Here is a 12596-nt window from a genome sequence, read left to right on the forward strand (position 1 = left end):
CCTCTTTATCACCCAATATTACCATATCATCTGCAAAAATCATCTTTTTGTATTTTTCTTTTACTATATCTTTAACTGCTCTGTTCATTCCCTCCATCATAACATTAAAAAGTGCAGGAGATACAATACTTCCTTGCTTAAGTCCGTGTCTTATTTCGAAGTATTCAGAGTTCCCTAATGGTGTTCTAATTCTACAGTTGTGTCCTCTGTACACTGTGACATTAATGCACCCATCTTCTATATCTATCTTCTTTATTTCTTCCCATAGTCTTTCCCTGCTAACTGAGTCATATGCCTTTTCTATGTCTATAAAAACCATTATCACCCTTTTGTATTACTCCCAGCGTTTTTCCAACAGTTGACGGATAGAAAACAATACTGGTAAGAATTAACCTGTGGTCCTGAAAGCTTCTCCATCCTCCATCCCTGTAGGTAGTTCCCTTTTCAGTCTGGCGGGAAAATTAATTTTATATCATTTAATAATTAATTAACTTTATTGACTTTCCAATTAATAAGTCGAACAACACGTAATTGTTGACATGTAATTTCACAAGCCGTCCGAACCCGTTTTCGGAAATGTACCTTTAATTTAATTTAATTATAAACTCTCTCCTTGTCAGGAGACTGGACAAGACTGCACGAGTATATTTGCAGTTGCGAATATCGACAATCATCAGCTGTATAATGGAATGAAGGCAATGAGAATCTGTATTGAACCGGTAAGCGGGAAATCCGGGTTCGAGTCTCAGCCCGGCACAAATTTTCATTGCAATCATTCCATAACACAGCTGATGGTTGCCCATGTTCGTAACTGCGAATACATTTCATGTACTTCATAACGGCTCTAGTCGCCGCACTGCCTGCTGCTTTAGACACGCGCGGACGAAGACTGCAAGATTGCATTGTGTATCTGATCAACGCAAGCCCTGCAGTATCGTGTCGGACAACTTCTACAGGGCTTATGAGTCTCAGATAATAGTCTCTTAAGTTACACCGTTAGGACGATAACCACAGAGCAGCGTCCCTTCGTTTCATCGCCGACTTCAAGGAACGCCTTTTGCTCATAAATGATCCCTTTTTCTGTCACGATGCTCCACATCTCAGTCTTTGCCCTACCATGGAATAAATGCCCTCTATTATCGAGTCACGTAATCCTTGTCGTCATAAAAAAAAGATTGCCTATAGCGCTATCTTTTTACCTTATGGCATTTTCAAATATTCTCCCTTACCTTTTCTGATTGTTTTGTGTTGTGTCTGTCTGTCAGCTTTATTTATGGAGTCACAATTGCACTTCCCACGTTTTTCGGTGATTGTAGTCTTCTCCTTAATATTTTTGGGCCTCCTCCCTCAATTCTTCTTCCACCCCAAATTCCATGTCCGCCCCCTTCCTTTTCCCTCTCTTCTTTCTTTCGGTGAAGTATGTTTCTTTTTTCCGCAAACACGAAACACTGGCAGAAGTGAACGTCACGATGTCCACAAGAAAAACAGATCGCCCATCTGAAGACAGAGCCTCATATCTCTGAAAATTTTCTGTAATACTTATTCACCTAGACACCAAACTGCAGTAAAAAAAAAATCGTTAATCTCTTCGATCACTACATTTTGAAAATAAGTTTTATTTACTAAACGTTGTTTTTGTTTCGATATGCAGACATTTTTTGAGCCAGTACTAACTTAGCAATGCAAGACAGTAGTACAGGAACAGACTGTACTCGCATGTAATAATAATGTGCGACTGGATGCAGAATACGCTGTGCTTTTATACAGTTCGTATGCAGTGTCCTAATATTGAACATGGAACTAAATTGACATTTACATAGCCAACACACACTGCCACGCAGATGTGTGTTATTTTAACTCCATATTGTTTATTCAGGACACATTGCAGCCATGTGTGTCGCAGTTCTAAAGAATTCGCATTTTGTATTTATATGGCGTCGCTCGTTATAAAGCGGATCAAGATAGTACTCACATAACGTAACGCAACGAATACGGAACTGAAATGTCTGATTATCAGATTAAAATGATTAAAGAGTTCCTAACGTAATAAGCAGACATACCCCAGAAACAACTACTTACTTTCTTAAAAAAATAATCTCACCACCCTCCACCCCCCCCCCTCTCTCTCTCTCTCTCTCTCTCTCTCTCTCTCTCTCTCTCTCTCTCTCTCTCTCTCTCTCTCTCTCTCTCTCTCTCTGTCTCACTCTCTCTTTTCCTTCTGTCATTCTGCGGATTACACACTGGGTGACATGTCTGCTTGCGCCACTGAAGGATGGGAGTTTAGCATGTAACGTTTCCGCGACTTGGAAGCCAGTAAACACGAAACGCAAGTTCAAATCGGTGATCTACATCTACATAATCACTCCGTTAGCCGCCGTACGGTGCAAGGCGGAGAGTACATCGTACCAATACTATCGATTGGCTTTCCTTTTCTATCCGTGTACTGAGCGACGGAAAAATGAGCGTCTATATGCCTTTGTACCTGTCCTAATCTTTCTCACGTCCTTCTCGTGATTCCTAAGCGAGGTATACGGTGGTAGCATAGTGTTCTATGAATACAGGTTATCTAAATCTATCCAACAAGATTTCGCGAGAAGTGCATCATTTTGCTCCATGGATTTCCATTTACGTTCCGTGATCATATGTGCTACACTTTCATATCGTCTATACCGAAAGTTTAAGGCCCTGACAGTGCCACATGACAGCAATTTCTAAAATGGTCACGAAGTCTCTGTAAACAACGGTCGCAACTATCTACACTCCTGGAAATGGAAAAAAGAACACATTGACACCGGTGTGTCAGACCCACCATACTTGCTCCGGACACTGCGAGAGGGCTGTACAAGCAATGATCACACGCACGGCACAGCGGACACACCAGGAACCGCGGTGTTGGCCGTCGAATGGCGCTAGCTGCGCAGCATTTGTGCACCGCCGCCGTCAGTGTCAGCCAGTTTACCGTGGCATACGGAGCTCCATCGCAGTCTTTAACACTGGTAGCATGCCGCGACAGCGTGGACGTGAACCGTATGTGCAGTTGACGGACTTTGAGCGAGGGCGTATAGTGGGCATGCGGGAGGCCGGGTGGACGTACCGCCGAATTGCTCAACACGTGGGGCGTGAGGTCTCCACGGTACATCGATGTTGTCACCAGTGGTCGGCGGAAGGTGCACGTGCCCGTCGACCTGGGACCGGACCGCAGCGACGCACGGATGCACGCCAAGACCGTAGGATCCTACGCAGTGCCGTAGGGGACCGCACCGCCACTTCCCAGCAAATTAGGGACACTGTTGCTCCTGGGGTATCGGCGAGGACCATTCGCAACCGTCTCCATGAAGCTGGGCTACGGTCCCGCACACCGTTAGGCCGTCTTCCGCTCACGCCCCAACATCGTGCAGCCCGCCTCCAGTGGTGTCGCGACAGTCGAATGGAGGGACGAATGGAGACGTGTCGTCTTCAGCGATGAGAGTCACTTCTGCCTTGGTGCCAATGATGGTCGTATGAGTGTTTGGCGCCGTGCAGGTGAGCGCCACAATCAGGACTGCATACGACCGAGGCACACAGGGCCAACACCCGGCATCATGGTGTGGGCAGCGATCTCCTACACTGGCCGTACACCTCTGGTGATTGTCGAGGGGACACTGAATAGTGCACGGTACATCCAAACCGTCATCGAACCCATCGTTCTACCATTCCTAGACTGGCAAGGGAACTTGCTGTTCCAACAGGACAATGCACGTCCGCATGTATCCCGATCCACCCAACGTGCTCTAGAAGGTGTAAGTCAACTACCCTGGCCAGCAAGATCTCCGGATCTGTTCTCCATTGAGCATGTTTGGGACTGGATGAAGCGTCGTCTCACGCGGTCTGCACGTCCAGCACGAACGCTGGTCCAACTGAGGCGCCAGGTGGAAATGGCATGGCAAGCCGTTCCACAGGACTACATCCAGCAGCTCTACGATCGTCTCCATGGGAGAATAGCAGCCTGCACTGCTGCGAAAGGTGGATATACACTGTACTAGTGCCGACATTGTGCATGCTCTGTTGCCTGTGTCGATGTGCCTGTGGTTCTGTCAGTGTGATCATGTGATGTATCTGACCCCAGGAATGTGTCAATAAAGTTTCCCCTTCCTGGGACAATGAATTCACGGTGTTCTTATTTCAATTTCCAGGAGTGTATCAATCGCCGGCAGCTGTGGCCGAACGGTTCTAGGCGCTACAGTCTGGAACCGCGAGACCGCTACGGTCGCAGGTTCGAATCCTGCCTCGGGCATGGATGTGTGTGATGTCCTTAGGTAAGGATGGGGAAGGATGACGGCCATGCCCTTTCAAAGGAGCTATCCCGGGATTTCTCTGAACCGATTTAGGGAAATTGCGGAAGGCCGGACGTGCGTTTGAACCGTTGTCCTCCCGAATGCGAGTCCAGCGTCCTAACCACTGCGTTACCTCGCTCGGTCAAGAACGTCCGCTGAGAGATTCTCTGGTGATCCAGCATAGTTCCTGGTGATGACGGAGCAGTAAGTAGACTATATTCGCGTCCTCAAAAAACGGCTCTGAGCACTATGGGACTTAACATCTGAGGTCATCAGTCCCCTAGACTTAGAACTACTTAAACCCAACCAACTTAAGGACATCACACACATCAACGCCCGAAGCAGGAGTCGAATCTTCGACCGTAGCAGCAGTGTGGAACCGGACTGAAGCGCCCTGAAACGCTCGGCCACAGCGGCCGGAGCTATTCGCTGCCTGAGTATTAGTTTGTAGTTTGAGATTTGTGACGTAGCCAGACGCTAAATAAACTGACAATAAACCACTCTTGTTGTACAAAGGGCTTAGCGTGGGGTAGTACGAGGGCTATCCACAAAGTACATTACGTTTAGGAAATTTTTTTAATTATATACAGAGGAAAGCCATACTTAAATACTACTTTTCTACATAGTTGCCATTTAAATTAAGACACTTATCGTAGCCATGGACGAGCTTGGAAATTCCTTCGTCGTAAAATTCGGCCGCATGCGCCTTCAACCACGTGGTTACCTCTTCTTGAAGCTGTGCGTCGTCATCAAAACGCTTCATAGGCAACCACTTCCTCATTGCTGGGAATAAGTGGAAGTCGCTCTGTGCAAGGTCGGGACTGTACGGCGGATGAGGAAACAACTCCCACTTAAAAGATTCGAGAACTTCACGAGTGGCATTTGCCGTGTGGGCCAGGGCGTTGTCGTGAATCAGCAAGATCTTTGAGCCCAACTTTTCCCTGCGCTTGTTTTGTATTGCTCTTCTGAGGTTGTGCAGAGTTTGGCAATACCTTTGAGAGTTTATTGTAGTGCCTCTTTCAAGGAAATCCACAAAAATCACACCTTTTCTGTAACAAAAGACAGTCGCCATCACCTTCCTTGCCGACATTGTCTGCATGCATTTCTTGGGTTTTTGGGGGGAATTTGTGTGCCCCCACTGCATTGACTGCAATTTTGTCTCGCAGTTCACATGCTTAACCCATGTTTCGTCACCAGTAACGATGCGATCGAGTATTGAGTCGCCATCTTTTTCGTAAGCGTCCAAAAACGTTAACGCTGCAGCCATTCTCTGATTTTTGTGAATCTCTGTCAAGATTTTTGGTATCCATCTTGCATAAAACTTGTGGTAACCAAGCTTTTCGGAAATGATTTCGTGCAACAAACTTCGTGAAAATTGTGGAAAACTCAGAGAGTTCCGTTATTGTGAAATTACGGTTTTCACGGACCGCGGCATCGACTTTTTCGACAAGTTCGGCAGTCACTATGCTGGGTCTTCCACTTCGCTCTTCGTCATGAACGTTAGTTCGGCCATCTTTAAATTTTATGACCCATTGACGCACTCCACCTTCAGTGATTATGTTGTCCCCATACACTTCACAAAGCTGCCGATAGGTTTCTATCGGTGTACAGTTTTTTGCAGTCAGAAACCTTATTACAGCACTCACTTCACACTTCGCGGCATTTTCAATTAACGCTGACATTTCAAACTCACAGTAACTCAACGGAGTACAACACGAACCTCTCACTAGCACGGCAGGATGCCGACTGAGCGGCGGAATGCCATGACACCAAGATGGCCGCGCTAGCCCCGCCCCTAACGGACACAAACGAAAACGTAATGTACTTTGTGGATAGCCCTCGTATGTTTAACTTACCATCTGAATTCCCTATGAAAATCTTTCACTCGCCTTCCCAAATACCAATTTTACGTGATCGTGCCATACTGTGAGGGAAACTACTGTCACCTTGTTAGGGAATGATCCCAATTTCGCCTCAAGAGCTTCAGGGTAAAAATGCGGAGCTTAAAGCTTTCTCTAAGTCTACAAATGCTAGAAACGTAGGTTTGCCCTTCCTTAATCTAGCTTCTAAGATAAGTCGTAGGGTCAGTGTTGCCTCACGTGTACCAACATTTCTACGGAATCCAAACTGATCTTCCCCGAGGTCGGCTTCTACTAGTTTTTCCATTCGTCTGTAAAGAACTCGCGTTAGTATTTTGCAGCTGTGACTTATTAAACTGATAGTTCGGTAATTTTCACATCTGTCAACACCTGCTTTCTTTGGGATTGGAATTATTATATTCTTCTTGAAGTCTGAGGGTATTTCGCCTGTCTCATACATCTTGCTCACCAGATGGTAGAGTTTTGTCAGGACTGGCTCTCCCAAGGCCGTCAGTAGTTCCAATGGAATGTTGTCTACTCCAGGGGCCTTGTTTCGACTCAGGTCTTTCAGTGCTCCGTCAAACTCTTCACGCAGTATCGTATCTCCCATCTCATCTTCATCTACATCCTCTTCCATTTCCATAATACATCGCCCTTGTATAGACCCTCTATATACTCCTTCCACCTTTCTGCTTTCCCTTCTTTGGTTAGAACTGGGTTTGACTGGAACACTCTCTTTCAAATTCTGAAGGTGGCAGGGGTAAAATACATGGAGCGAAAGGCTATTTACAATTTGTACAGAAACCAGATGGCAGTTATAAGAGTCGAGGGACATGAAAGGGAAGCAGTGGTGGGGAAGGGAGTGAGACAGGACTGTAGTCTATCCCCGATGTTATTCAATCTGTATATTGAGCAAGCAATGAAGGAAACAAAAGAAAAATTCGGAGTAGCTATTAAAGTCCATAGAGAAGAAATAACAACTTTGAGGTTCGCCGATGACATCGTAATTCTGTCAGAGACAGCAAAGGACTTGGAAGAGCAGTTGAACGGAATGGATAGTGTCTTGAAAGGAGGATATAAGATGACCATCAAAAAAAGCAAAACGAGGATAATGGAATGTAGTCGAATTAAGTCGGGTGATGCTGAGGGAATTAGATTAGGAAGTGAGACACTTGAAATAGTAAAGGAGTTTTGCTATTTGAGGAGCAAAATAACTGATGATGGTCAAAGTAGAGAGGATATAAAATGTAGACTGGCAATGGCAAGGAAAGCGTTTCTGAAGAAGAGAAGTTTGTTAACATCGAGTATAGATTTAAGTGTCAGGAAGTCATTTCTGAAAGTATTTGTATGGAGTGTAGCCATGTATGGAAGTGAATCATGGACGATAAATAGTTTGGACAAGAAGAGATTAGAAGCTTTCGAAATGTGGTGCTACAGAAGAATGCTGAAGATTAGATGGGTAGATCACATAACTAATGAGAAAGTATTGAATCGGATTGGGGAGAAGAGAAGTTTGTGGCACAACTTGACCAGAAGAAGGGATCGGTTGGTAGGACATGTTCTGAGGCATCAAGGGATCACCAATTTAGTATTGGAGGGCAGCGTGGAGGGTAAAAATCGTAGAGGGAGACCAAGAAATGACTACACTAAGCAGATTCAGAAGGATATAGGTTGCAGTAGGTACTGGGAGATGAAGAAGCTTGCACAGGATAGAGTAGCATGGAGAGCTGCATCAAACCAGTTTCAGGACTGAAGATCACAACAACAACAACATCCGAAAGAGGAACTGAACTCTGATTCTCCCGAACACACATACAGTGTCTTAACAACCGGGCCACGTCACATCGGCGATATTTTTTAACTTTACACGGCAAAATGAAACGGATCAATGAGATAGGCTCAAGCAGTCAGCTTGTTGGGAATGCTCGCTGACAGTGGCGAAGTGCCTCTCTCACTTTTCGCCCCGTAACTGTGGCAGCCGTGCTGTCATCCCCTTGTTAGCGCGCGCGTCTCCGCGCTGCCAACATACCGAATAGCAGAGAGGAGGCCCGGCGCTTAGAACGGGACTGAAAAGAAAAAGGAGCACAGGGAAAAACGATGTCTCCGTCGGCAAACGTGGCAGCCCTGTCAGCAGCCTGTTAACGCAGCCACTGGCGTTAAAGGCGGCCCTCCTTCCCCCCTTAGGGCGTAGGGGAACCACTAATTTGTTGCACGTGCGGCCTTCCGGCATCAACAAGTTCCTCTGGAAAATCTGTCGCCTCACGGAAGGGCACTGCCTGTCGTAATGACAGCCTGCTCGAGAGTAAGTGAAAACAGATGGCTTGTTAAGTGGCCGGCGCTCTTAAGCAACGCATTTAGAGCTATTTTCAGTCTTAATTATTTGAGTAGGTTCTCCTAAATATGTCAAACGCGAGGTAAAAAGAATGAAACAGCACAAGAGAGATGAAGGTAACAGGAGACGCGAAGCAGAAAAGTAAAAAGCAGTATCGCACTAGAAAGAAAGAAGCGCAGGTTTACTACATGTTAAGAAAGAACGTTATGGAATCTGATAGGAATAAAGGAAGAGACAACTCTTGGTTTTCTATGCACTGTCACAATACTGCTTTGTACGTGACACACAGAAGTTTTACGAGTACGTCCACAGTTTTTAAATTGGTTTGCGTTCTATGCTTGGGTATTCAACACAACCTGAGAACTTTAACAAGTACTTGTGACCTCTTGAACCACATCCTGCAAAATGGACCCTCACGCAGTGCAGAGCGCACGAGCTCCTGTGTAGGTAGAAAAAACTGTATGTCAGTTGTGTGACTGGATACGTGATTATCTGACAGAATGGTTAGAGCTCGTAGTAATTTGCTCTTTCGAAGTATGATGCCACGGAGTGGTAGGTTCACAACTGTTCAGTATTGAGGAAATTGGTTTTTTTTTCGTCCGCCGCAGTTGCATTAATATACAATTTTTGCTGAACTGGTTACTGGTTCTCAAAACACACACACACACACACCTTGCCATTAATCATAACTATGGTGCCAAAAAGCAAGAATAGATTCTGTGCAGAAACTGTGGGCAACCAGTACTCTCACTGATGTTAGCCTATGTGCCTACTGTTGCACCTGACTGACTCAATCAAACTGGTTCGGCACCATAACGTAAGACTAGTTAAGAATAATAACACGAACTGTGTGGTATCAGAATGACGTGTCAGTCCGAAACGGGTAACCACTGCAGCAAAACTGGTATATCAATGCAACTGATACGGACAGAATAAAAAATTATCCAATTTCCTCGTAGTAATTGAGAGAAAGTCATCGAGTAAAACAGAAGTTATATCTGGCGTTCCCCAAGAAAGTGTTATAGGCCCTCTGATGTTATTAATCCATATTAACGATTTAGAGGACAATCTGAGAAGCAAAATGGTTTGAACAAGATATCTTATGATGCGAAAAGTGGCAACTGACTCTAAGTGATGAAATATGTGAAGTCACAGACATGAGTACTAAAAGGAATATGCGAAATTTCGGTTACACAACAAACCACACAAATCTAAAAGCTGTCAATTCAACTAAATATCTAGGGATTACGAATAAGTTAAATTGAAACGATCGAATAGATAATAGAGAGGAGAAAGCGACCCAGGACAGCGTTTCAGTGGCAGAACTCTTAGAAGAAGCAACAGGTCTACTAATGGGACTACTTTCACTAGTGTTATCTAACCCCTTCTGGAGTACTGCTGCGCGGTGTGGCATCCTTACGAAATAGGACAGAGGACATCGAAAAAGTTCAGAGAACGACAGCTCGTTTTGTACCATCGCGAAATAGGGAAGAGTGTGTCACGGATATGATGTGCGAGATGGTGAGGCACTCACTAAAACAAATACATGAAATGTATTCCCAGTTGTGAATATGGACACAAACAGCTATATAATGAAACGACGGCACAGAAAATCTGTGCCGGACCGGGAATCGAACCCGTATTTCTCGCTATTCGTCTTACCATTTGGCCATCCGAGCACGACCCACGGCCAGACTCAAATTTCCATATGTCGCCAAGTGGGAAATTCGGGTTCGAGCCCCGGTCCGGCGCAAATTTCCAATGTCTTTCCATTCTACAGCTGATAGATGTCCGTATTTCTCAACTGCGAATACATTTCACGTATTTCATAACAGATGCAGTCCGTATCGTCATTCGGAGTAACACAGGTATTGCAATATAGCATGAAAACAAAGGCGATTTCTGATACGGCGAGACCTTTTCACGAAATTTTAGTACAGGAAAATACAATGTTGACGCCCACATAGGGAGAGATGATCATCGTAACAAAGTAATAGAAATCGGAACTAGCACGCAATGATTGATGTGTCCTTTTTCTCCGACGCGCTGTTCGAGAGTAGAACGGTAGAGAACGTGTACAAGTAATTCTATAAATTCCCTGACAGGTACTAAAGTGCGAATTGCAAAATAGTGACGTAGATGTACGTGAAATATGTATGGTACATTTACTGCCAAAAAGCACGTAATAACTTTTTTCTCCCAAGAAAGACACACTTTTGGAAACAAACGTCCTGGATTTTATGAACAGCCTGACAACTCAACAAAGCAGCAACATTCTGATTAACAGTCAATGGCATAGACTTTTGTATGCCTGAAGATGAGCATATATGACAAGAAATAAACGGCAATTAAATTATTTTCAGTGACTTTATTTTCAAATTAATGTTATAAGAGTAACTGAGACTTTTGCGTTACATATGTTTGTTATAATTGTCATGTAAAATCAGTTACTGCCAGTTGGTGCTTTACTGAATTCCTGATATTCATGGTACACTCATGAAATGCGAAATGGTCGTACGGCAAAATCCCCACTTCATCGCAGGTCGGCTGGGGTAGCCGAGTGGTTCTAGGCGCTACAGTCTGGAACCGCACGACCGCTACGGTCGCAGGTTAGAATCCTGCCTCGGGCATGGATGTGTGTGATGTCCTTAGATTAGTTAGGTTTAAGTAGTTCTAAGTTCTAGGGGACTGATGACCACAGAAGTTAAGTCCCATAGTGCTCAGAGCCACACTTCATCGCTACCTCGGAGATCCTGTGTCCCATCGCTCGTGCGCCGGCTATGGCATCACGTTCAAAATCATTTAAATCTCGCTAACCTGCCTATTGTAGCAGCAGTAACCGATCCAACAACTGCGCCAGACACTTGTCTTATGTAGGCGTCGCCGATCGAAGCGCCGTATTCTGCTTGTTTACATATCTCTGTACTTGAATACGCAGCCTATACTACTTTCTTTGGCGCTTCAGTGTAATTAACGCAAGCCTTCAGGCCAGCACGCACAAATTTCAGTGGCGAAGTTGAATGTCCAGTTATGGTGCAAAACTACGTAGCTATTTACACGAAAATATCAGTTTTCACTCAGCACAGTCACTATTAAAGATGTATACACTCCGGTGTTTCATTTAAGGGAGTCCGTCACATGTATCACCGAGTCTAACAATGGTTCACTCCGATGATATTTGTAGTTTACAATCTTGGTAATTATAATACAATTCATTTCAAACACTCATAAATTCAAGCTACAAAGATCACTTGTAAGTAATTAAACATTTAAACGTCTTGAGTTTCGCGGTGATAGGAGCGCGTACTCTAGCGTACAGAAGATAAATAAAAGTGGTGTAAGACAATAAAGAGAGTACCTCCGACATAGACCTTACTCGTTTACTTTCGGACAGCAGATTGATTAATTCATGACCAGGTTGGTTTTACGAACAGTAGCGTAGGAACGAACCATTATTAATGAAAATTACACAATGCTTTAAGCCGGCCGTCGTGGCCCAGCGATTCTAGGCGCTACAGTCTGGTACAGCGCGACCGCTACGGTCGCATGTTCGAATCCTGCCTCGGGCATGGATGTGTGTGATGTCCTTAGGTTAGTCAGATATAAGTTTGTGCTCAGAGCCATTTGAACAATGCTTTAAAATTCGCTTAAGTTATAATTTATTGTTTATGGTGAATTACAAGAACCTATACAATTTTGCATTACAGATGTTAATATTTACAAATTTAGAAAAATATATAGACACAATTTTTGTTCTGCAATGTGAATCCCCTTGTTTACATATATGGGTACTACGCTGCAAAATTGCATGAAATTATTTATTTGTAAGGAATCAATCAATTCTATATGTAGTTTCACACTGAAACATTAATATAGCGATGGATGCAGAGAATGCAGCTCAGTTCAGTGTTCCCACAACAAACGCTATAGATGCACGACCACTTAAGATGGCCACCATAAGTCTTTCCTGGCGCTTGCTGCTTAACATTTCTGTGTGATGCACTCCGGTATAGTGTGTTTGTAAACTAAGAGCGACCAGCGCTTATGAAGAGAGACATGGCCTTCCCTGGAAAACGTCGTAATTGACTTACA

General features: G+C 44.5%; 1 protein-coding gene across 1 annotated transcript in view; it reads right to left on the reverse strand.

The window, feature by feature from the left end:
- The window catches only part of LOC126284738 (uncharacterized), a 957335-nt gene that overhangs the window by 739925 nt on the left and 204814 nt on the right, over positions 1 to 12596 (reverse strand). The gene's annotated exons all lie outside the window — the stretch shown is intronic.

This window comes from Schistocerca gregaria, chromosome 8, assembly GCF_023897955.1.
Source record: "Schistocerca gregaria isolate iqSchGreg1 chromosome 8, iqSchGreg1.2, whole genome shotgun sequence".
Lineage (NCBI taxonomy): Eukaryota > Metazoa > Arthropoda > Insecta > Orthoptera > Acrididae > Schistocerca > Schistocerca gregaria.